General features: G+C 36.2%; 2 long non-coding RNA genes across 4 annotated transcripts in view; one reads left to right on the forward strand and one right to left on the reverse strand.

Moving 5' to 3' along the window:
• The window catches only part of LOC136026670 (uncharacterized), an 85,786-nt gene extending 72,241 nt beyond the window's left edge, over positions 1-13,545 (reverse strand). The window contains exons 1-2 of one of the 3 annotated variants that reach the window (XR_010617380.1): positions 13,258-13,529; positions 1,157-1,296 (exon numbers count right to left, since the gene is read on the reverse strand). This is a non-coding gene — a long non-coding RNA (uncharacterized LOC136026670). Of the gene's footprint in view, positions 1-1,156; positions 1,297-13,257 lie in introns of all 3 variants that reach the window. The other 2 variants (XR_010617381.1, XR_010617383.1) reach the window with 2 other exon arrangements.
• Positions 1,416-21,753, forward strand: LOC136026672 (uncharacterized). The gene is made up of 3 exons (XR_010617388.1): positions 1,416-1,483; positions 19,607-19,808; positions 20,794-21,753. It is a non-coding gene; the product is annotated as an uncharacterized LOC136026672 (long non-coding RNA).
• The last annotated feature ends 690 nt before the right edge of the window (positions 21,754-22,443 follow it).

Genomic DNA, 22,443 nt, shown 5'->3' on the forward strand with positions numbered 1-22,443 from the left:
TCAATCATAAACCTAAGAGTAAAGATTAGGTCAATAAATCCTCTAGATTTTCTAAAACTGCACTGTCCTTTTCTCAAAACTTTGCCTACAGCATCTCTCAGTCGTATTATATTACTAAGTAATTTGCTACCTACAGAGGCTAGACTAATGCCTCGATAATTACCACTCACTCTTATCACCTTTCTTATACAGTGGTGTAATTAGCGTTTTCCTAAAATCGTTAGGTACATTCGTTTTTTCAAAAATCATATTCATAATGTTCAGTAGCTTCTTTCTAACCTCAGGGACACTATACTTAAGAAACTCATTTACCACACTATCAGCAGCTGGAGCCTTATTATTTTTTAATCCTTTTAGAATTGTTGCTAATTCTTCCTGACAAAATAAATCTTCCTTCATATCCAAGGTACCACAAAACTTTTCATTTTCCTCTATCGTTTTCTTTTGGATCTCCAATCTAAGCTCTACAAGTTAGGTTAACCTAACCACTACAAGTTATGGCAAGACCGCCCAATCAATTCTACAGAATTTGGGTACAAAGTTTGGATGAAATAAGTTGATCCTTGAAGATATCAAATCATCTTGATCACTTTTATCACTTTTAAGGTTAATATCTATAAATCCATTGCAATGTTAATTTTCTTAAGCTATGAAAAGAGATCTCGCTCTCTGACCCGACATGTCAGCAGCATGAAAATTTTGCAGAAGTGATCTTTGAAAAGGTATCAAAATTTGGCCAGTTGGCTTTTTCTAATTTATTTCTTAGGAAATCGTCATTCCTCATCTCCACAACTACCAGACAGGGACAGTGTTTATAGATGCTAGGGTCTCTTAGTAGATGCCTGGTAGTTGTTACTAGGCTGGGTTACATGCTCTTAATTTTACTAAGCATAGAATATCTGGATTCTTTTTTTTGAAGAATAGTCTATTTTGTTGATACCCAAGTATATGTGGCATAAATTTAAAATCTCAAATAACTCTGATTTAGCAAAGAACTTCCAAGAGCAGAATAAATTATCAGACAGCTGGGAGGTGATACTATAGGTGCAAAATGCTTTTTGATAGTATTTCTGAAAAGAGGAAAAATTTACCTGTTCAAAAAGAGAGAAGTTACTATAGTATGCATTATTTGTAGAAGGTTTAGCTTTATACTTACATTAAAGCTACAGAGGGCACACTCATCAAAATCAAAAGGGGGCAAGTAGGGATGCCACTTCATACTGACTGAGTAGTGCTTCCTATCACCTTCAAAATAACAGCTTTTCATGGATAATTGCACTTTTGGGATTGTCATGTCTAAAAACAAATAATTGACGTAATTTTTATCTTAATAACGGAATTGGTAAACATTTGCGCTTCTTGGAGCTTCACTAGCTAAACAAAAAAACGGCAGTGTTTATCTTCAATAAATAAACAAAAAAACACCAACAAAAAGAAGGGATTGAGTCTAAGTTCAAGGAAGGGAGAATATACCACTTTTCAGGTCTGAAAGAAACGGTTAGCATGGAAATAATATAAAATAGACTTGTTTGGTAGAAGCGTTGGCTTAAAGAGAAATTTAAATAGATATCTTAGAAACCAGCTTATTAAGTTTCTTGACCCTCAAAACGACACATATAATATAAAATGAACAGTCTTTCCTGGGCTTATGGCTGTATAAGTGAAGAAAATGATTAGAGAATTTGAATACAGTCGAATTCTTATAGATTCAGATGATGAAAACAGTGACTCCTCTGATTCAAATGAGGTAAACCCTGATGTACTTGACAATCTCCTGAATCAGTGACATCAATTGATGTTGAACTTGGTGGTAGTTAGTATATTGGCATAAAAAATGATGATAAAGAAAGTGAACATAGAACTTAACAAAGATTTTTGCAGTCATCAGGGTCAAAAAATTCTGGTCCTAATGGAATAAGTAATATATTTGACATGGAGAAAAGAAAACACTTCTTTTATTTAATGACTAAGAACAAGACTGAATGAATTGAAAGTGTGAAGAAATTCAAAGTAAGCAAAGGTAGCACTGATTTGACTTACAATACAGCAGATTTTATAGTTCCACCTTTGCTCTTTAACAAAATTGTATTTTTGGTCAGGGACCTCTCAGATCCCCCTGTAGACAGCAAAACTCAGTACAGTTTGGCAGAATGTACAAAAGAGAAGGTTCTAAATTTAACTCAGGACATTTTTTTCCAGTCCTAGGGGCTCGCAACTCCCAAACATCCCAAACGCCCATTTTTAGGGAAAGTTGTATTTTTGACTTTTAGAACCTTTGACAACCTGCCAGAGCACTTATTTCCCTCTGATAGAACTCCAGGCGTCAATTTAGAGCAACATATACTACAGTTGTTTCAGCTAAATGGTTAATTTGTAATGTCATGTGTAATTAATTCAGCTTAACTTCTTGTCAGCCAGGAAATTTTGGCAAGTTGTACCTAAAACAAAAATAGAGGTGACTTCAAAATGTAGAGATCTCATTGGTTTACCAGCTGCTAAGAAGGTTTCCATTTCAGACTTTTTTTTTACAATATGGATTGTTTGTAGAGCGTTAAAAATACAGCTCATGAATGTGTCAAGTGATTCAGCAGAATCTCCACCTTATTTTGGTTTCAAATGTTTCTCAACTGCATATGACAATAAGGTTGATATTCATATTTCCAAAATTGGGTAACTTCCAGTGGTTCCCCATTCTCCCTCTGCCCAGCAGTTGTGGCAGAAGTCATTAAGACTTTCCAAAAAATTTCAAAGAACTAAGAATGAATTATTCTGTTGTCACATGCGACCAGGCTATATATAGAATTGTACATGCCTTAAGAGTGAAAAATCTGGCTGTATATTCTGACATTGTCCTCAGAATGGGTGGTCTTCATACTTTAATGAATTTTATGATTACAATTGGTAATATAATGAAGGGCTCTGGCTTAGAGGAGCTGAATTATGAGGCTGGAATTCTACTAGACTTAACTGCAAACAAAGCGATGTGTGGAAAACCGTATTATAAAGCCGTTGCTGCTTGTACTTTAGTACCTGAGGCTATATCCATTCTATACTGGGAAGCATTTGAAGAATGTTGCATCAAATCCAATTATTTATAGTGCATTATTATTTTCGAAGAAATTGGAGACTTACTACAGAACTTGGACACCACAAGAGAGGATATTTGCATTGATGGGAACTTTCAGTGTATCAGGGAAAACTAATTATAATTTGTATTACTCCTATTAAGGATCAAAGTCTATAGGAAGGCATCAGACCATGAGCAAACACACTTTATTCCATGATTTTTTGCTACTCTTTTCTATTTACATTGATTTTCTTATACTTCAAATTACAAGATTTCTAGGGGTGCATTCCTCTCCCCCCCCCCTTGTGGGTACCCATTGGAAATACACAATTTCGTCTTTATAATTTCACATCAGGGAAGAAGGGTGGGGTAAATTTTTGTGGAGCTGGATTCACAATGTGGTAGCTAAAATTATTCAGCATATTATCAAGTAGCCTAAGAATTGTTTTCTTAACATGTTTTCTTCTCAATAACTAAAAACCTAGACCTTTACCATAGAAACATCTCCAAATTTACTCCAATTGTGCTCTAATACTTAGGGAACATCAAAAGTAGAAACCTAGGCCATCCAAACAAACAAGACCTTTAAATTTAAGCAGAATAGGCTAGGGCTCTTGGTATCAGTGAGAATAGAGGGGGGGTGTGAAAATCTGTCAATATAAGACATAGAGTTGAATATGTCATGAAGACTAAGCCTAAAATAACTAGGAACCCTGGTGTATAGCAAAAACAATTTGTCCTAACTCAAGCGTATTCTTGGACATAGATATTAGGAACTAAGGCTAGAGAAATATCCTATAGAAATTAAAGATACATCATCCACAGCCAAAATACAGCCCTATTGAAAAACTAGAAGGCTACATGAAAAAACTACATTGGTCTAGCACAAATAGCTGAAACCTCCTTTTAAACAACTGTTCTGACAAGTTGATAAATGATACAATTCTAGACAAGCTACTTTTTCCTATTTTGGAATGGAATTAGGTCAGGAAAATTAAACTTTAAGCATTGAATACAGTGCAAAAAATACTCTGGGGAGGTATTGCTGAGCTATTAGGCTATGTTTACCATCTTTTTACTTATAAGTTTTGTAAATTTGTGTACTTAACAAGTCTATTACCTATTGAAATTTTGACAAAACAACATTAACCCAATCTTTTAGTTTTCAGCTTCTTTTTTTCAGGTTTTAGTTTGGAAAATAGAATTATGATAATTGCCTAGATAGCTACCTCCACATATGGAAACATATTAAGAAACAATTCTTAAAACTTAATATACAATTTTGAAATTCTGTTTGCAGAAATTTCAAACCTCATAAATTGGGATTGATCAAAAGTCAGAAGCTTTAACCATTTTCTTGTTTTTTATTTACTACTACTACTAATAACTCACTACAGCACCAAGCTGCCTGGGGCCAACACAGCTATGCATGCTCCTCCTCCAACCCAATCTATTCAAAGCCTTTGTCTTTACACCTTCCCGCAAAGTTCCCATTTCCTTTAAATCTTTATTTATGACACCCTCCCACTCTTGACAAGGACAACCTGCTTTCCGTTTAGCCCTAGAAAAGTTGACTGACAAGGACAATCTTTGGCAATATGTCATCCTTCATAGGCAGAACCTGGCCAAGCCATCTCAACCTTTCTTTCACTATAGCCCTAAAAAGCAGGATTGAACTACATTTTTTGTACAGCCTACTATTTGAAAAAGGGTTAGTAGACAGGGTATCCAGAACAATCCATAGGCAATTTCTCTGGAAAACATCTAGTAAATGTTCATCTGCTTTTCAGAGCATCCATGCTTCTTTATTGAAGTGCCCTCTTGAGGCAAAAGGAGTAGAGGTAGGCACTTGAAAATACTTTCCTTGGACACGTTTTAGCCAGTAGATCCATCCTTGAAAGCTCCATTTTCCTAATATAGATAGGATAACAAAAAGTAGCTTGTCTACAATTTCCTTCATAATTTACCCCTTAATTCACCACAAAACAAATTTGTTACCTTCAATCAGCTATTTTCCAACCAATTATACTGGGAATATCTTGGAAAAATTCTAGTTTAGCTACTTTTTGCTATCATGGGAAGGGATTGTCATGAAAATGAAACTTTCAGCAATAGGTCTACAGACTAAATCTGTAAAAAGGGCAGTGACCTTTGATGACCTTTAAAATGCTATGAAAGTGAAACCTTGCAAAACATATCTGCTTAAATGAATGATACTTGTCTGTTATAGTGCCAACCTCAAATTCTTCATCTAAGTACACCCTATGTGGAATTGTTTTTTTATACCATGTATAAATTTTTTTCTTTGCAATCTGCATTAGAATAGTGTCTGACCACAGATGTTAAATGAAAATTTGGTCTTTGTCAAAGGCTGAAGAAGAGGCAATTAGATTTTTCCAAGCAGCTGATGCCCAAAACAAAACAGTTTGTCAATGGACACAAAATTATTTTATACTTTTTGATAAAGCTTTGCTGGAGCTGTATGAGAAAGGCAGGTCAGAAACAAGCTGGTTTGTATGTCAATATGTGGTTTGATTATAGCCAAATGCCATTTGTTTCATTTATCTGTAGTTTAACAAATGATCATCTATACATACATACATATATTTATTTCCCATAAAAAAAACAGATGGAGTATAAGATAAAAAAGCACAAAAAAAAACTCACTACAAAAGAATACACAACACATAAGAAAAATAAAGAACAAATGGGTATCTAACTACAAAAAACAAAAACCTATTGCCTCAAAACAATTGCCCAAGGATGAGTAACAATATTAGAGTTATATCTGGCAATCTGGGCTAATATTGCTTCATTAGGGTCGATAATCCCATACCGACTTGTCACAATACGGTTACTTGTCCATGGTGGAAGCTATGACCTGTTATGAATAAGAACTAGATATTTCAATAATGTTGTTAATAAAGTGTTATGTTTTCATCATATTTTGTGATATTTCAAAAGGATTGAGCATCAGAGAAACAGGTTCTACTTAGATAAAGAAATTTGAGGTTGACACTATAACAGAGAAGTAACAAATGAAATACAGGAACTGTTTTCAGCTTCACATCTTTGCAATATTCTAATTGATAAGGTTTCAATGATTTGCAAATAGGCTACATTTCTTAAATTTAGAAAAAAAAACCATAGATATGGCTTAAAATTCTACTCAAATTACAGGAATTGCATTTTCAGAACTGAAATATAAAATAAAGAAGCTGATAACTAAAAATTAAGGTAATTTGTTATTTTGTCTTATAAATATATTGAATATAAAATTTCAATAGTTCAAAATTTCTATCAAGCAGGCAAATTTCTTACAACTCTGAAATCAGAAGAGGGTTAACATGGAGGCTTGGTATTACCTTCTCAGATTATGTTTTGGGCCCTAGATTCATTACTGAGAGTTTCATTTTTCCAAACCTAATCCCTTTCCAAGATAGCAAAAGGTGACTAAATCAGAATATTACAAATCACTCTGCTTGTTTAATTACATCATTAGATATTACAACCTTGAACTATTTAAAACTAAGGCTACTTTTAATCTTGAGCTTTAATTGACTTTTGATAATGTTATAAATTTTTGTAGGCTAAATAATTGATAGGGTAGGTTATTCAGAAGAATTTAGTTTCTACTTAAACTACTATGGCTATCATGGGAAGGGGTTAGGTTAGGAAAATGGAGCTTCGGGATGGGTCTATGGGCTAAATTATGGGAACTTCCTTGTTAGCTAGAACAAACTTGAGAATTGAAGTTAGGTTAATCATAATCAAATATACCTAAGCATGATAAAAATATAATAGTTTAGAAACAAATTTTGACAATAAATTTCCACATTAAAGGGGGGGGGTAAAGCATAGCATATATCAAATACATAACCTAAAAGAACTTATTCTAACCAAACTTAACCAAAATACCAACTAAATATAAAAATAAAATATAGCTAAAATATATTTTCCAAAGAAGCCAAAGCTAATTGTCTGGAATCAAGAAGTTGTTATAGCTGTTTCAATAAAATTCTAGTTTAGTGACTTCTTGCTATCTTGGAAAAGGGTTAGGTTAGGAAAATGAAACTTTCAGTGATGGGTCTACAGGCTAAAGTATATCCCAGGAAGGTATTTTAAAGTACCCACTTCCACTCCTTCTCCCTCTAGAGGGCCCTGAACTTTGCTTACATGACAGGTTTATACCTATTGAAATTTAGACAAAACAACATTTTACCTAAATTTTCAGTTACCAGTTGCTTTTTCTCTGCCTTTAGTTCTAAAAATGCAATTCCTGTGATTTGAGTAGAATTCTAAGCCATATCAATGTTTTTTGTTTTTTTTTTTTTTTCATTTAGGAAATGTATTTGTGTATCTCTAAAAACTTATAAATTGGGATTGAGCAAAGTTGTAAAGCTCAAAACAATTTGGTTGTAGCCTACTTCAGACAAGCAGAAGAACTATTTTGCAAGGTTTCACTTTTATAACACATATTCTTAAAGGTCATCACAGGTCAGGACCCTCTAGAGGGAGTGGAGGTGGGTACTTCAAAATACCTTACCAGGACATACTTTAGCCTGTAGACCCATCCCTGAAAGTTTCATTTTCCTAACCTAACCCCTTTCTGAGATAGCAAGAAGTCACTAAACTAGAATTTTACTGCAGTTTCTTTTCTAATGTTTGCAAAACAATTTCTCATGTGTAAGAAGTATCAAAGTATGTTGCAGGAAGGTAGTCTAAAGTGCCTAACACCACTCTTTCTCCCTCTACAGGGTCCTGAAATTTGCCAACATGACAGGTCTATAGCTGTGGAAATTTTGACAAAACATTTTCCCTAGATTTTCAGTTTTCAGTTTCTTTGTCTCTGGCTTTAGCTCTGAAAATGTAATTCCTGATACTCCAGTAGGCTAGCCTAGTATTTTAAGCCATATCAACTCCTGTTGTTGTTGTTGATTTCAACGTTTTTGGAGCATGAATCAGCTCCGTCATGTACATATCAATCTTGTCCAGACAATGTGTATGGAGAATTTTTAAGAAACAATGACTACTTTCAGATTAGTGAATCACTTAGAATCGTTATTTGCAGATTCTTTGTTGGTGGCAAACCATTTTTTACCTTAACCTTAAAATTACCTTAAATCGCATTTGCCAGCGAGATAAGGTGGTAGATCCTCCTGTAGTTCTCGCTGGTGGTGAGTGATGTAATTATGTTGGCTTAGCTTCCCAGTCCAGCCTCCACTCGGCCCTCTCCCAGTCCCTGTCGACTCCAGCCTTGAAGGAGTGGGGTGTCTCAGCTTGGATGGTAGACTCGGATAGGCTATTCCAGAGGGGGACCACCCGAATGGAAAAGAAACCACGTCGTTCCCTTCTCCGACATCCAGGCAGGTGAAGCTTAAGACTGTGACCTCTTGAATTGTTAGCCAAAGAGGGGGTGAAGATCTGGTTCAGGTGACCGGATTTGAAAATTTTGCGTGCCATGATCACATCTCCTCTATATCTTCGATAGGTGAGGGTTGGAAGTCTCAAAGATCCTAGGCGATCCTGGTAAGGGACATTATTTAAGCCACGGACCAGTTTGGTTGCTCTCCTTTGGACACTTTCAAGGGCTCTTGTGTCCATTTTATTTTGGGGAAAGGCCAAAGTCAAGCCAAACTCAAGGTGGGGACGGACAAGGGATTTATAAAGTTTTATAACCACACATGACTTTCTGGTTACAAAAGAGCGCTTAATGAGTCCGAGAGCTCGATTAGCTTTTGCAACCTGAGCCTGAGTGTGGCTGTGGAATTTTAAATCTTTGTCCACAATGACGCCTAAGTCTCTTTCCTCGGCAACTGCTTCCAACTGATCACACCCTATATGGTAGGGATGGTGGGGGTTATTGTGCCCTAAGTGCAGTACCTTGCATTTTGTTGCATTGAATTGTAGGGCCCAAGTTGATGACCAAGAGGATAGCCTGTCAAGGTCCAGCTGAATGCAGGCTCTTTCTTCTTCAGTTTCAGCAGGTCCAATGAGCTTACAGTCGTCAGCATATAATGTTAAAAGGTTGCATAGATAAGTTGTACAGTCGTTAATATATATGCTGAACAATGTTGGCCCAAGGATGGTTCCCTGTGGGACGCCGCTTATAACCGGGGAAGTGGAGGAGAAAACTGGATCGCCATTATCAGTGTAGATCATGACACGTTGAGATCTGCCAGTTAGGAATGCTCCAATCCAATCAATCACATCCTCATGCACCTGATAAGCTCTAAGCTTCAGCAACAGGTATGAGTGTTCAACTTTGTCAAAGGCTTTGGCTTGGTCAAGTAAGATAATGTCTACCGGTTTACCCATATCCAAAATTTTAGTTGCATGATCATATGATTGAATAAAGTTGGTGTCGATTGACCTGCCCCTGCGAAATCCATGTTGTCTATCGCTAATAAGTGTATTTTCTTCTAAATAATTTATAAGAGCATGGTTAATGATACCTTCCATAATCTTGCAAATGGCTGAGGTTAGGCTTATTGGTCGATAATTTCCTGGGTTATCCTTGTCGCCTTTCTTAAAAATTGGTATAATATTTGCTGTTCTCCAATCATTTGGTACTGACTTTTTGGCCAGGGACATGTTGAATATTCTGGAAAGGGGGAGGGAAATGTGAGCAGCAGATTCTATCAAAAGCCGAGGGTGGAGATTATCAGGTCCAGCAGCTTTGTTGGAGTTTAAACTTCTTAGTATTTTAAATACATCTTCTTGAGTAATGATTACAGGGGACATTGGGTTGTGTACTGTTACAGGAGGTATGGTTGGGAGTGTAATGTCAGGTGGCTTAGAGGTGAAGTTTGTGCAAAAGCTGGCATTCATGCAATCAGCGATTTCTTTCGGGTCAGTAGTACTGGAGCCATCTGATTTTTTTAGCCTGTTGGTGCGTCGACGGGAAGGGTTGTTAGCTGTAACATAGCGCCAGAACTTTTTTGGGTTTTTCTTTGACTCATTTGCGATAGATTCTTCATGGTCTTGGATAACTTTTCTTGTCATGTTTCTCAGCTTGTTTCGGAGCATGGCGAATTTGTTGTGATGGTTGTCACACTTGCATTTTAGGTATTTATTCCATGCTCTATTTTTCTTTTTGATAATTTTCTTAATATTCCTGGGAAGGTATGGAAGAGTCTTTGGTTTATCTGACCAATAAACCTTTGTATGCTTCCTACATGCACCTAGTAAAGTAGACTTAAAACGATTCCAACTAGATTCAATGTCTGTCTCATCTGATAATCCCTCATCCCAATTTATATTAGCTAGTTCTTCACGGATTAAAGCATAATTGGTAAAAGTTCTCTTAAGTTTACCATCACGACTATGGTTAATATTAATGTCATTCATTATACATATGTGGTCACTTGCACCAATAGCTGGGAGGTAACAAGTGGAAGTAATCCTCTCAGGGTCATTTGTAATAAGGAGGTCAAGTAATGATGGTTGTTGTGAATGTCTAAATCTAGTGGGTTGCATTATTATCTGAGTTAGGAAGTTGTCAGCAAGGGTTTGGATGGTTGTGTAGGAGGGGTTATTAGGGGGTGAGTACCCAATACCTTCAGACCAACGAACTTCTGGCATATTAAAATCACCATAAAGCACAAGTGATGAATTTAGATTACATAAGATCTGTATTACGTTAGAAACTGCTTGGTGAGATACTAGTTGGTTTGGAGCTGATGGGCTACGGTAAAGCACACCAATATTCACAATTTCAAATCCAATTAGAAGTCTAACTAATACATGTTCCACCCAAGTATTAGTAGGTTGAGAAATAGAAAAATCAATTTTATCTACCTTAATTCCAAGCCTAGTGTAGATAGCCACTCCTCTTCGACACAGGTTACTATCTAGGTTGCTCAGGAGTAAGTATCCAGGGATTTGAATATGTGCGTCTTCCAATTTGGTCAAAGAGTTCTTAGGACACGCCTCACAAACACAGAAAACATCTACATCCTTTTCATAAAGTAACACTTTTAGTTCTGAGAGTTTTGGCACTAAAGAATCAATGTTTGTATATAATATTCTTAGTTGCGTCCGTTTTCTTTGGCCGACTGGGCTGTTGCTAGTTCTGGCTTTTGAACTCTGATATGGATTTTCGTCGCCCGAACTAGCAGTGACGTAGTTGGTCTCAGACGAATCAGATGCAGCACTTGATGGAGAGACAGAGCTCAAAACCGAAGCCGCGGAAACAAAGGTTGAACTTATAGAAGTCTTTCTGGCTAGGCTTGATGCATTATTTACACTATTTACAAGGGATATGGGTAAGTCTAGTGAACCATCGAGCGAGGGGGGGGAAGGACTCCCTCCCCCCGGGGGATCACGTTTTTTGACACGATGGCGCCATCACGGATGACAAGGTTTTTTTCACCGGCTGCTGCACGCCTCTTTATCTCTTCAATTAGTTCTTTCCTTCTCTGGCGGTCTTCATTGGATGCATCAGCAAAGAATGAGATACTCCCCCTCCTCTCTCTTGAGGCCTTCAATATATCAATTTTTATTTTGTAATCATTTATAGAAAAAAGGATTGGGTTGGGTCTGTCTATGGTATTTGCATTCTTACCATTAGGTAGACGTTTCAAGTTAGTAATAGCCCCGACATTAATTGAGTATTCATCTTTTAAGTAAGTTGAGATGAACTGAGCATCGTTGGTTTGCAGAGGAACGCCATAGGCAATCAGATTAAGTCGTCTTCTGTTTCTGTCTTGCTCTTGTCTCACTATTTTGCGGACGTCTGTTTCGAGACGGGTAGTTATAGAGTTTTCCACAAGTTTCTGCACATCATCTATGGAAACCTTTGATTGTATAGCCGTCTCAAGCGTTTCCACCTGAGCCCTCACAGTGTCCAAAGAAGTCTGCATATCAGATCTGAAACCAGCAAACATGTCACGCATTTCACTACAATGGGATTCGAGAGTGCTTTTCACTATATTTGGAACATCAGGCTTACTGGAACCTGTTTTACATAATGGGCATGTCCAAATACTTCCAAGTCTTTCATTCATTTTGCAGAAAATGTTGTATTCGGCTGTACTCATTCCTAGACATGTTGCACAGAGCCATTTATCACATTCATCACACTGAATGGCTGGCGAGGACTCACTCAGAACACAACCAGAGACAGCACACTTATCGACTCCTTTTTCGGGTGTTGCGGGTTTTAGGCGTTTTGAGCTATTGGACGCCATAATTTCAGAATGAGCGGCAACGCTGGGCGGAAAAATTCAACACTGATATCGCTTAATGAAGAACGGGAAGATGTGCAATTCCCTGGAGAATTGAAATTAAAATGAATTGCCCAAAAGTCTAAATATATCAATCACAGCACTGAGGTAGGTCCCTTAAATCAACACCTAGGGTAACACAAGACCTGAGAAAATGCAAAAAACAAAGAAAAACAGTTTTATCTCACAGTTTAATACATATATATCCAGGGTTCAAAATTATGCAACCACATGTATTTGTTATTGTTTTGATGCAACTGTTTCCACTAGTATAGTTTCCACTAGTTTCCTAGTATTGTTTCCACTAGTATAGCCACCTACATCAGACCACCTTAATTAATTCTATAGCATTTACAGCCATAAATTACAATTTACATTAAATTTCGTGGGAAACTACCATTGCCTACATTAAACTTATACAATATATTGAAATATCAACTCCTTTTTTTCTAAATTTGGGAAATGTATTTGCATATCTTTAAAACCTCATAGGCCTAAATTGGGATTGATCAAAGTTTTGAAGCTGAAAAAATTTTTGTTGTACATCATTTGAGAATAAGATCCATTTTTTTAAATTTCACTTTTAGACTTATTAAAGGGCAGGACCCTCAAAAGGGCAAAGGCATGGAGGTAGGTACTTCAAAATACCTTCCCAAGACATACTTTAGCCTGTAGACCAATCCCTGGAAGTTTCATTTCCCTAGCCCAAGTCTCTTTAACAATTTCTACTTTTGGTGTGAGACAAAAAGGCTAGATAATAAGCACCCAGCCCAAAAAGAGGTTAATGTTCTAGATAAGGCACAGATCTTTCATACTCTCTGAGGTTAATAGGCGGAATATTTTCACTGAAGAATTGCAGCATTTGTAGACTTATTTATGTAGTCCTTTTGTTCTTGAAAAAGAGATAAACTAGTTCTAGCTATCAAAATAACGCAATATCAAAGTCCAAAACAATATTCCTACCTCGTCTTGTTTCTTAAAATTCTTCTTTTCTTCTTGCATTTTTTCTTCTTCTTCTTATTGTATCTTGCCAACAACGAAAGTCCAGATAGGGGTACATAATGAATCTAAACCCAACTTACTTGAGTTTAATTGAAAATCAATGCACAGAGCACAGAGTTGATTAAAATAATCTGCAATTTTCATTTTTTGATGTTTTATTCAGCAGAGTACCTATCCATTGTCAATTATCTCTGGAAATTCCTGTAGTTGAAAAAAAAATCAATTTTGAGAAAAAATTCACACACAATGCCTATACATCTGTCAAGTAGAAATATTTTTTGTTCCAAACGTTGCATCTACAGACAGTGCAGCTGAAAGTTTTCTTTAGGAAGATAACAAACCTGAACAATTAAAACATCTTCATGCTATATACTACGAAACATCGGCTTGAAACTCGCAACATCACAACGACAATTAAAATTGGGTTTTGGGAAATGAAAAAGAGTTGCATTTGATAAAACTGAAAATCTGACCAGGAGGTTTTCCTATAAATGGCGTTATTTTGAGTGACCCCATCATTGAACTTAAATATCGATGGCAGGTAATCAACGAATCACCTTGTATGGCAATTCTAAATATGTACATTGTAAATTTGGAGATGAAAATCCTAAGTTGTTACTGAATAAGAAAGTTTGCTTAATAATTTTAGTTAAATTTATAGCCATAGATAATAAACTTTCTGTTTATAAATATTTTGTTTATAAATAACTGCTCGGTTTATATATAGCTACTTTTCAGTATCTTGAAAAATGGTTAGGAAAATGAACTTTTAGGAATGGATTACAGACCTAAGAATGTTTGGTGAGAGTCCCTAACTCCTTCTATATAATGTAAATTATTCTATATTACTGCTTGTGACGAGGCCGGAAGAGCCAAGAGCTCATTTGGTATGAACTCTAGCAAAATTCTAAGAATCAGTAGATTGATTTAAAAGGAAAATCAGAGGCTTAATGCCGGTCAGGATTTAAAATAAGAGCTCTGGGTCACGAGGTTCTTCTAAATATCAAAATTCATTAAGATCCAATCATCCACTCGTAAGTTAAAAATACCTTATTTTTTCAAATTTTCCCTCTCTCTTAAGCCTCCTAGATGATCGAATCGGGGAAAACGACTTTGTCAAGTCAATTAGTGCAGCTCCCTGAGACGCTTACCAATTTTTATTGTCCTAGCACGTCCAGAAGCACCAAAGTCGCAAAAGCACTGAACCCCAACCCCAAACTCCTCCAAAGAGAGCGGATCCAGTAGAGTTAAGTCTATCAAGTATCTACGACATTTGCTTATTCTACCCATCAAGTTTCACCCCGATCTCTCCACTCTAGGAGTTTTCCAAGATTTCCGGTTTCCAACTCCCCGAATGTCAACAGATCTGGCCGGGATTTGAAATAAGAGCTCTGAGACATGAGTTTCTAAATATCAAATTTCATTAAGATCCGGTCATTCGTTCTTAAGTTAAAATTTCTTCAATTTTTCTAATTTTTCCAAAATAACAACCCCCAGCTCCCCCAAAGAGAACGCATCAGCTCCACTTGTGTCAATCACCTATCTATAGCTTGTCCTTATTCTTTCCATCACGGTTCATCCCGATCTCTCCACTCTAAGGGTTTTCCAAGATTTCTGTTTCCTCCCTCCAGCCCTCTATGTCCTCGGATCCGATTTGAATTGAAAATGGAGTACTTAATGGAGACTTAAGATTCTTCCATATATCAGGTTTCATTAAGATCTGATCACCCATTCGTGAGATACCTCGATTTTTACGCTTTACAAGAATTCCGGTTTCCCCCTCCAACTCCCCCAATGTCTCTGGATCTGGTAGGGATTTAAATACTAGTTCTAAAATACAAGATCCTTCTAAATATCAAATTTCATTGAGACCTCATCACCCGTTCGCAAGTTACAATTACCTCATTTTTTTATTTTTCCGCATTACCCCCCCCCCCCCCCCAGCTCCACGAAAGAGAACGGATCCAGTCTGGTTATGTCAGTCACGTATCTTGGTTTTGTGCTTATTCTTCCCACCAAGTTCCATCCTGATCTCTCCGCTTTAAGCGTTTTCCAAGATTTCCGGTCCTTCCCCAACTCCCCCCCCCCCAACGACAATGAATCCAATCAGGATTGAAAAGAAGAGATCTGATTTACGAGGTTCTTCTAAATATGAAATTTCATTAAGATCCGATCACTCCTTTGTAAGTTAAAAATACGTCATTTTTTCTACTTTTTCAGAATTAGCACTCCCCCCCCCCGACTCCACAAAACAGAGCAGATTCGTTCCAGTTATTTCAAACACGCATCTAAAACTTCTTTTTATTTGTCCCACCAAGTTTCATCCCGATCCCTCCATTCTAAGTGTTTTCCAAGATTTTAGGTTCTCCCCAACTCTCCCCCAATGTCACCGGATCCGATCGTTATTAGAAATTAGAGCTTTGAGACACAATATACTGCTAAATATCAAATTTCATCAAAATCTGATCATCCTTTCGTAAGTTAAAAGTACCTAATTTTTTCTAATTTTTCCCATTTAACCGTTCACCCACTCCCCCCCCCAGATGGCCGAATCGGGGAAACTACAATTTTTAATTGAATCTGGTTCCTGATACGCCTGCCAAATTTCATCGTCCTTGCTTACCTGGAAGTGCCTAAACTAGCAAAACCGGGACAGACAGACCGAACGACAAAATTTGCGATCGCTGCATATCACTTGGAAGATATCAAGTGACATAAAAACCGGTCCGTCTAGTGTACCGTAAATCTAATGCATTTTGGGACCTTAAGAACTGCGCCACAAAATGCATAAAACTTTAACAGATGGTGGTAATTTTAAGATAAACCTGAGTCTGGAATACTGATTTAAAATCTAAAAAGATTAATACCCAAACAAACATCGAGGAACCAACACTCAGAATACCCAAATCTGAAAAAAAAATTAATTTGATTTAATTCTTTTAATTCTTTTTAATAAAAATTTCTTTAACTATTTTTTGAAAGAGCCTAAGGTACAGGACCGTCAAATCTCAACAGGAATGGAGTTCCAGGCACGCCCGATAGCAACTCTCAGACTCAAGTATGAGTGCACTGCAGGGGTGGATGGCACCAGCATGTCATCTTGGTTCCTAATAAGATAAATTATTAAATTAATAGATAGATAAATAGATAAACTAATAGATAAATTAAGATAATTATAAATATTGATTAATATTTTGGACTTGCCCCAATCTGTTTACACAGTCACATTTTTTTAATTTAGTACAAGTGGCTCCGACCCCCCCTCCAGGTTTTTATTTGAAAAGTTCAGCCCCCTCCCTAATACAAAATTGTCTCCAAGAAAAAAACCCAGGCAAAAAATGTATGCATACTGTATTCCGAAGGCACTTTGCATTCTAAAATTTTTGAAAAAGATTATTATCAGGAAACAACGACCAAACTTCTAGCTTCGCTCTCGTCGAGCTCAGTTTAGCCTGTAGTAGAGGTCTCTAATTTACAATTGTCAATAAAATTGACAAATTTCGACCTGTTTCTTTCTTCCGTCGCCATATATTTGACTATGCTAAAAACGGGCACGACCATCAAATTCGAAAATTAAAATTAAATTAAAAAGTAAAGCACAGCACACAATATAAAGTAAAGGCTAAAAGAAATAGTTGCGATTTCTGTATGAAAATTAATCCTCACTCTCTCTTCTTTACGGTCTCTCATATTTACGGTTCTTTCATTTTGTCATGATTAGCCAGTGTGGTCTCAGAAACGATTTTTGTCTGCTATCAAACAATCAATAAACAAAAAAGCAATCAGAAATCAAAATTAATTGTTCTGTCAAACATACCCAACAGGTAAATATATGAAACAAAAATCATTATGCGACTGGAAAGTAAAATGTAACCCCCTCCTTCTCGACTGAAAAATAAGAAAAGAAAGCCAAACCAAAGTAAAAACTTAATCAAAGTCGGCAGCCTGCCCCCCCCTCAGGTGCATGCTTCCTCCGCCCACTTCGGTCATGATAATTACGTCAGCTTTCTCAGTTGCCCCTGCCCCCTCCAAATGGCTCTGCATGACATTTTTAAGGCCTATTTCGTCATTTTTGGATATCAAGAAATGTGTGGATGCTGGACAATGTGCTTAGTTCTTCAAGTTTTGACAGAAACTATAACTAACATTTTTAGTTATCGATTATATAATAAACACTATAAAATTTCGACACAAGAAACTGGTCAAGTAACTTCTTTATACTGTAGATCATTTGGATGGCGAAGATAAGATGAGATAATAACCGGTTAGTTTTATTTCATTAGCTTTATTAAATTTTGGGCTATATATTTGCAAGTTAGGGGGGTGGGGGTAAAGCATAGCATATATTAAATACAGTAATGGTTAGTTTACGCGTTTAATATTTGCTATACTTTACCTTCACCCCCCTAATTTGCAACTATATAGCCCAACTTTGTTTCTAAACTATTTATATATTCATCATATTTTGTTTAATTTCATTAGCATTAATCGAAGTTCACTTCCCGGGTGTCTATTATATAACCGATAAGTACGCTAAAATTACTCTAATTGTTAAAATGACTTGAAAGAAGTAATGAAAAAAAAAGAATTAATGTTTAATATAAAATAATTTTACTTAGTTTGATATTTGCACTCTTTGCAATAAAAGCCTTGATTGACTGAATTCATTACAATTGCCAATTTTTTATTTATTTTCTCAATATTCGCCAATGTGTAAACCGAAAACAAACAGGTAAATTCCAATTCTTCAAATACTAAGAAACAATCTTCTTAATCGTATCCTTTTTTGGCAATGACGTTAACTACATGTATACCGCGCTTTGTTCTAATTTGCAAACAACAAAACCAGTTTGGGTATTGATTATGATTGATTATGATTTGGGGAGGGGCAAAATATTTTTTTCAAAATCTAGGGACGGGGACAAATCTAGGGACAAAAAAAACAATTTTTTTTTAGGATTCAAGGTTTTTGACATAAACACCGAAAAAGGCATTTGTCAACTAAACCACCAAAGAAAACATTTTCAGAATTGAGGGGGGAGTGTAAAAAATATAAGACGGATGATATACACACTGTCCCCTTCTTAACAGGTTTCACTAAACGAGGAGCTTCATGGAGTAAGGTGATTCAGGCAACAAAATATGACCTTTTTGTTCTCATATCTCATTTTTATCCTCCCCGTGTGATTTTAGAAAACTATCAAAATTTACCCAACATGTAAAAGATCCTAGACAATACAGCTACCCCTTTTTCATCTCTTTAATCTATTTTTGTTATTTATTTACTGTATCAGATTAAAGTCGGTTTTTAAATGGCTTACCCAAATCCAAGTTGTGGTACATTGCTAGGTAGATTAGGGGGGATTACAAAATATTAATGTAGTATTTATCTTAGTCTTAACCGCCAGCAATGACTACCCTTTCCAGATATTAAGATAGCCGAAATTTCAGCTCGAATGGGTGACGTTAGCCCGTCCCCCTCGTCACTCAAAGTTTGAAAAAATCAAAATTTTTGACCAATGACATATCGACCCATAGCTCCAGAACGGTATAGAATAAAAACCAGCTTAATGTCTCAAAAGAAAGCTAATATTGTTCTTGAAAATTTATATTCTTTACATAATTATCGTTATTCTAAGTCAAACAGAGCTGCAGCAGCCTTTTGCCCCAAGAACGTGAACTGGCACCATTAGGAGCCAGTTGGGGAGTATACTAAGTATTTTACGGGTTTCTACACACTCCGTCTTGGAATTAACATTTTTTTAATCAAAACGTATTTTAGAACCCAATTTTCAAACATAATGAGCCTTTTGTCCAACACCGGCATTATTTTTTGTTATTTTGTGTTGAGATCCCCTTTCGAGAACGACTTATTATTTTGGCAATGAAAATCAGAATGCTGGGTGGTATGAAGCGACGATACAACAAGTCATAAGGAAAAAATATACGTTGCTGATAACACTGCACAGTGTCTATTATTGCTTGAAGTGCTCCTTGAAACTAATAAAATTTATAAAAGCTCATTATCTACTTGATTAAAAAACTATTTATTTTGATACTTTTCTAATTGTCTGTTTTTATTCCAATACTACCATAATTGTATGCTACCCGTTCCTGACATAAGATCCCCAATGCGACCCTCTTTATGCTAGTGAAGACCATTGTTCTCACACTAGAAAATGAAATATCTGTTTTGTTCGGTAAAAAATCGTGAAAAATCTCTTTGTAACAGTAAAAAATCCAAAAGTTTTCCTGGCAAGCACAGGCTGCTTAGATTTGAATTTTTTGCTAACATATACTCGTTTTTCAGCATTGCAATATGACGTCTTAAATCAAACCTGGCAATAAGACAGTTTGAAGATTCTAGCTGACTGAAATTTTTGAATTTCAACGCCAGGAAGAGCAGAACCTCATTTATTCTTTTTGGCACAAAAAAGGACAAAGACAGTGGGAGCTCATAAGAAATGAGTGCAGAAAATCACAGAAAAAATTAATCCTCACATTCATCAGCTGTAGGTGATGCTTTGGCTTCTTAATAAGTAAAGTTTAAAAACTAAAGCACAACATGCGAAAAAAAGAAAAACAAATAGCACTACTTATTGTTTTTTTTTTACCAATTATTCTTGAAGCTTATTCCAACGTTTTGGGTAAATATTTTTGACAGGAAAATCACTTTTATCAATGAGTAGTAATTCTCTCTCCTGTTTTTTTTTTATTTTAATGTTTTCTGAAATTTGCTAGGTAGCGAGGATGCGACACAAGAAATCCCATGAGCAAAATATCTCACAAGTTCAATATAAAGCTTATTTTGTTTCCAAAACACATCTTTTGATCTTGCCTTTTTGTTTGATTTTCTAGCTTCCATTGAAGCAACGTTTTCAAATTTCGCAATATTCACTACTTTCTCATACCAAAAGTTGCGCTATAAAGCAAAACTTAAGGAACTTGAAAAAAATATACAGGAAGCAAAAAATTATTAATTATCAGTAGATTTACAACCTGGGAGTTGGACTTTTTTCTGTTTTTCCAGATTTTCTTTAATAATAACTTGATTTTGGTGAAAATTTTAGGTACGCAAGTGGGGAATTTGGAATATAGTGAAAAAATTAAAAAATTTGACATGGTCTATGTTTTGGATAAAAGTCTTTAAAATGTTTATTATTTGACGATGGGGAGTTTGTCTAAATAAGGTTTGGTGCTTAAAAGAGAAAACAGTTATAAGTAAATGATAAATATGTTGTAAGAATGTCGAAAATGAACTGGATTTAATAGAAACCCAGAGGATTTACAAAAGTCCTCCAGTTGCTTTGGTAGCTATTTACAGAAGTACAATGCAACAAAATTAATGACAAGGCTACTACAATGATTTCAAGCAACCCACGGATATTCAGTTTTAATTTTGCTTGGTGCTGAGTTGTCTTATCACAACTTGGCCTTGCAAGTGTCTGCACAAAAATCAATTCAATTCTTTAAAGAAGTGATTCATTTTTTTTCCAGATTACTTTCCATGAGGCTGAAGAGTGTTTTGGCTCTGCCTTCAGGACTTTCAATAGCGTCTAAAATATCAACCTGAATGGCGAGAATTTTGCCACACCAAAGCACTGCTATTGAAAGCTGTTTTTTCACGCCCGTGTCAGTGGTAACGTTCATCATAAAGGAAAGTGGAATACTTTTCAGTCTCAACAAGAGAGTCTCAACAAGTGAGGACCAAGCCCCATGCGAATTTTCATTCGTTGGCTTTTCTTCCCCAAAGCTATTGTCTCAAGAACTTGATTCAGAATAAGGCTTTTCAACAAAGGTAGCAGATTATCACTTACACTTGGCAGCGAATCATTTTCTACTAAGAAATTAGTAATCTTGGCTTCCGCGATTTTAACTTCATTGCTATTGATTCCATGTGTCGTTCTAGCCGATTGGCTGGTCCACTGGATTTGGAATTCTATATCCGAAGAGTGGGGTTTGATTCCTGGCGTGGCTGATTATTTGGTTTGAAACAAGGGTCAGTGGAATGACTATAAGCCCAGCCAGAGTCAACCCAGCCTTAGCTCGGAACCTGGAGAAGTCTGGGGAAGTTAAGCAGGACGGGTGATCTAAGGAAGAGGATTTCTGGCCTCCAGCCCTCATTGTACTTCCTGGCTGACGGGCCTTGAAATAGAGATAAGCTCTAACGGGTTTGAAATCCGTTTCCTGTCTTTACCTATTAATACCATAGACTCGACACAGAGGGAAAATGACTTGCTTTGCCGTGTCTTGGCTTCTGAACTCAGTTTTGTGGTGGCTAGAACCCATATTCTTTCTCAACTCCAATCTTCCACAGACTAGAGATGTTTTGTAGCAGTCTAGAAATAGAATAGACAACTAAAACAGTGTAACTTTATAACATGGAGCAGATTTTTATTAAACATATTATCATGTTTCCTTCCATTCTCATCACTATTTATAAATCATTCTTAAATATTTTAATTTACTTTGCATTCAGATAGGGCGAATACTTTCGACAAATCAAGGATGTGGGGCTCATTGTCAGAGTAACAAACATTTTATTAGGAAAAAATGTTTATTGAGAAACAATTCCCAATTCAATTTATTAAAGTGTTCCCATCAGACGAGCCACTCTCCTAATTTTTTTCCGATATCTTTTTCCTTCTTGGAAAAATTTAATTTTGCCTTTGCTTTTACCAAGCCGTCACTATATTCAAGCCGTTAAATGTTGTTCATATTGAGCCAAAAGCCAGGCAAATAACCAAAATAGGGGTATGGATTGGGGGGAGAGGTACATGCCCCTAATACTTTGAAAAGCAATTTTTTCGCATCATCATTTAAAAAATCTAAAATAATCCTTACCCTCCCTCCTTCAATTAGTGATCCTGTCCTGGAAAGGGCTACAAATCCAACCCTCTCTGAAAATTTAAACATGTTTACAATTATCATAACAATTTGGTGATTTTATGGTTTTTGCGTCATTTTGCTAGGTAAAGACACAACTCTATGCGTCTTTCTGTGTTCTTTTAAAATATATCCAACAAGTCGCTTCCTTTGCAAATATCGTTTTAATTTCTTAGATAGCGTTTAAATGATAAATCCTATTCCTTGTTATCAAACGGTTCGTGGTAACAAACTTAAGGAGCGACTCTGCTCAATAGTCAC

The sequence above is a fragment of the Artemia franciscana genome, chromosome 4 (genome assembly GCF_032884065.1).
Source record: "Artemia franciscana chromosome 4, ASM3288406v1, whole genome shotgun sequence".
In the NCBI taxonomy this organism is placed as follows: Eukaryota; Metazoa; Arthropoda; class Branchiopoda; order Anostraca; family Artemiidae; genus Artemia; species Artemia franciscana.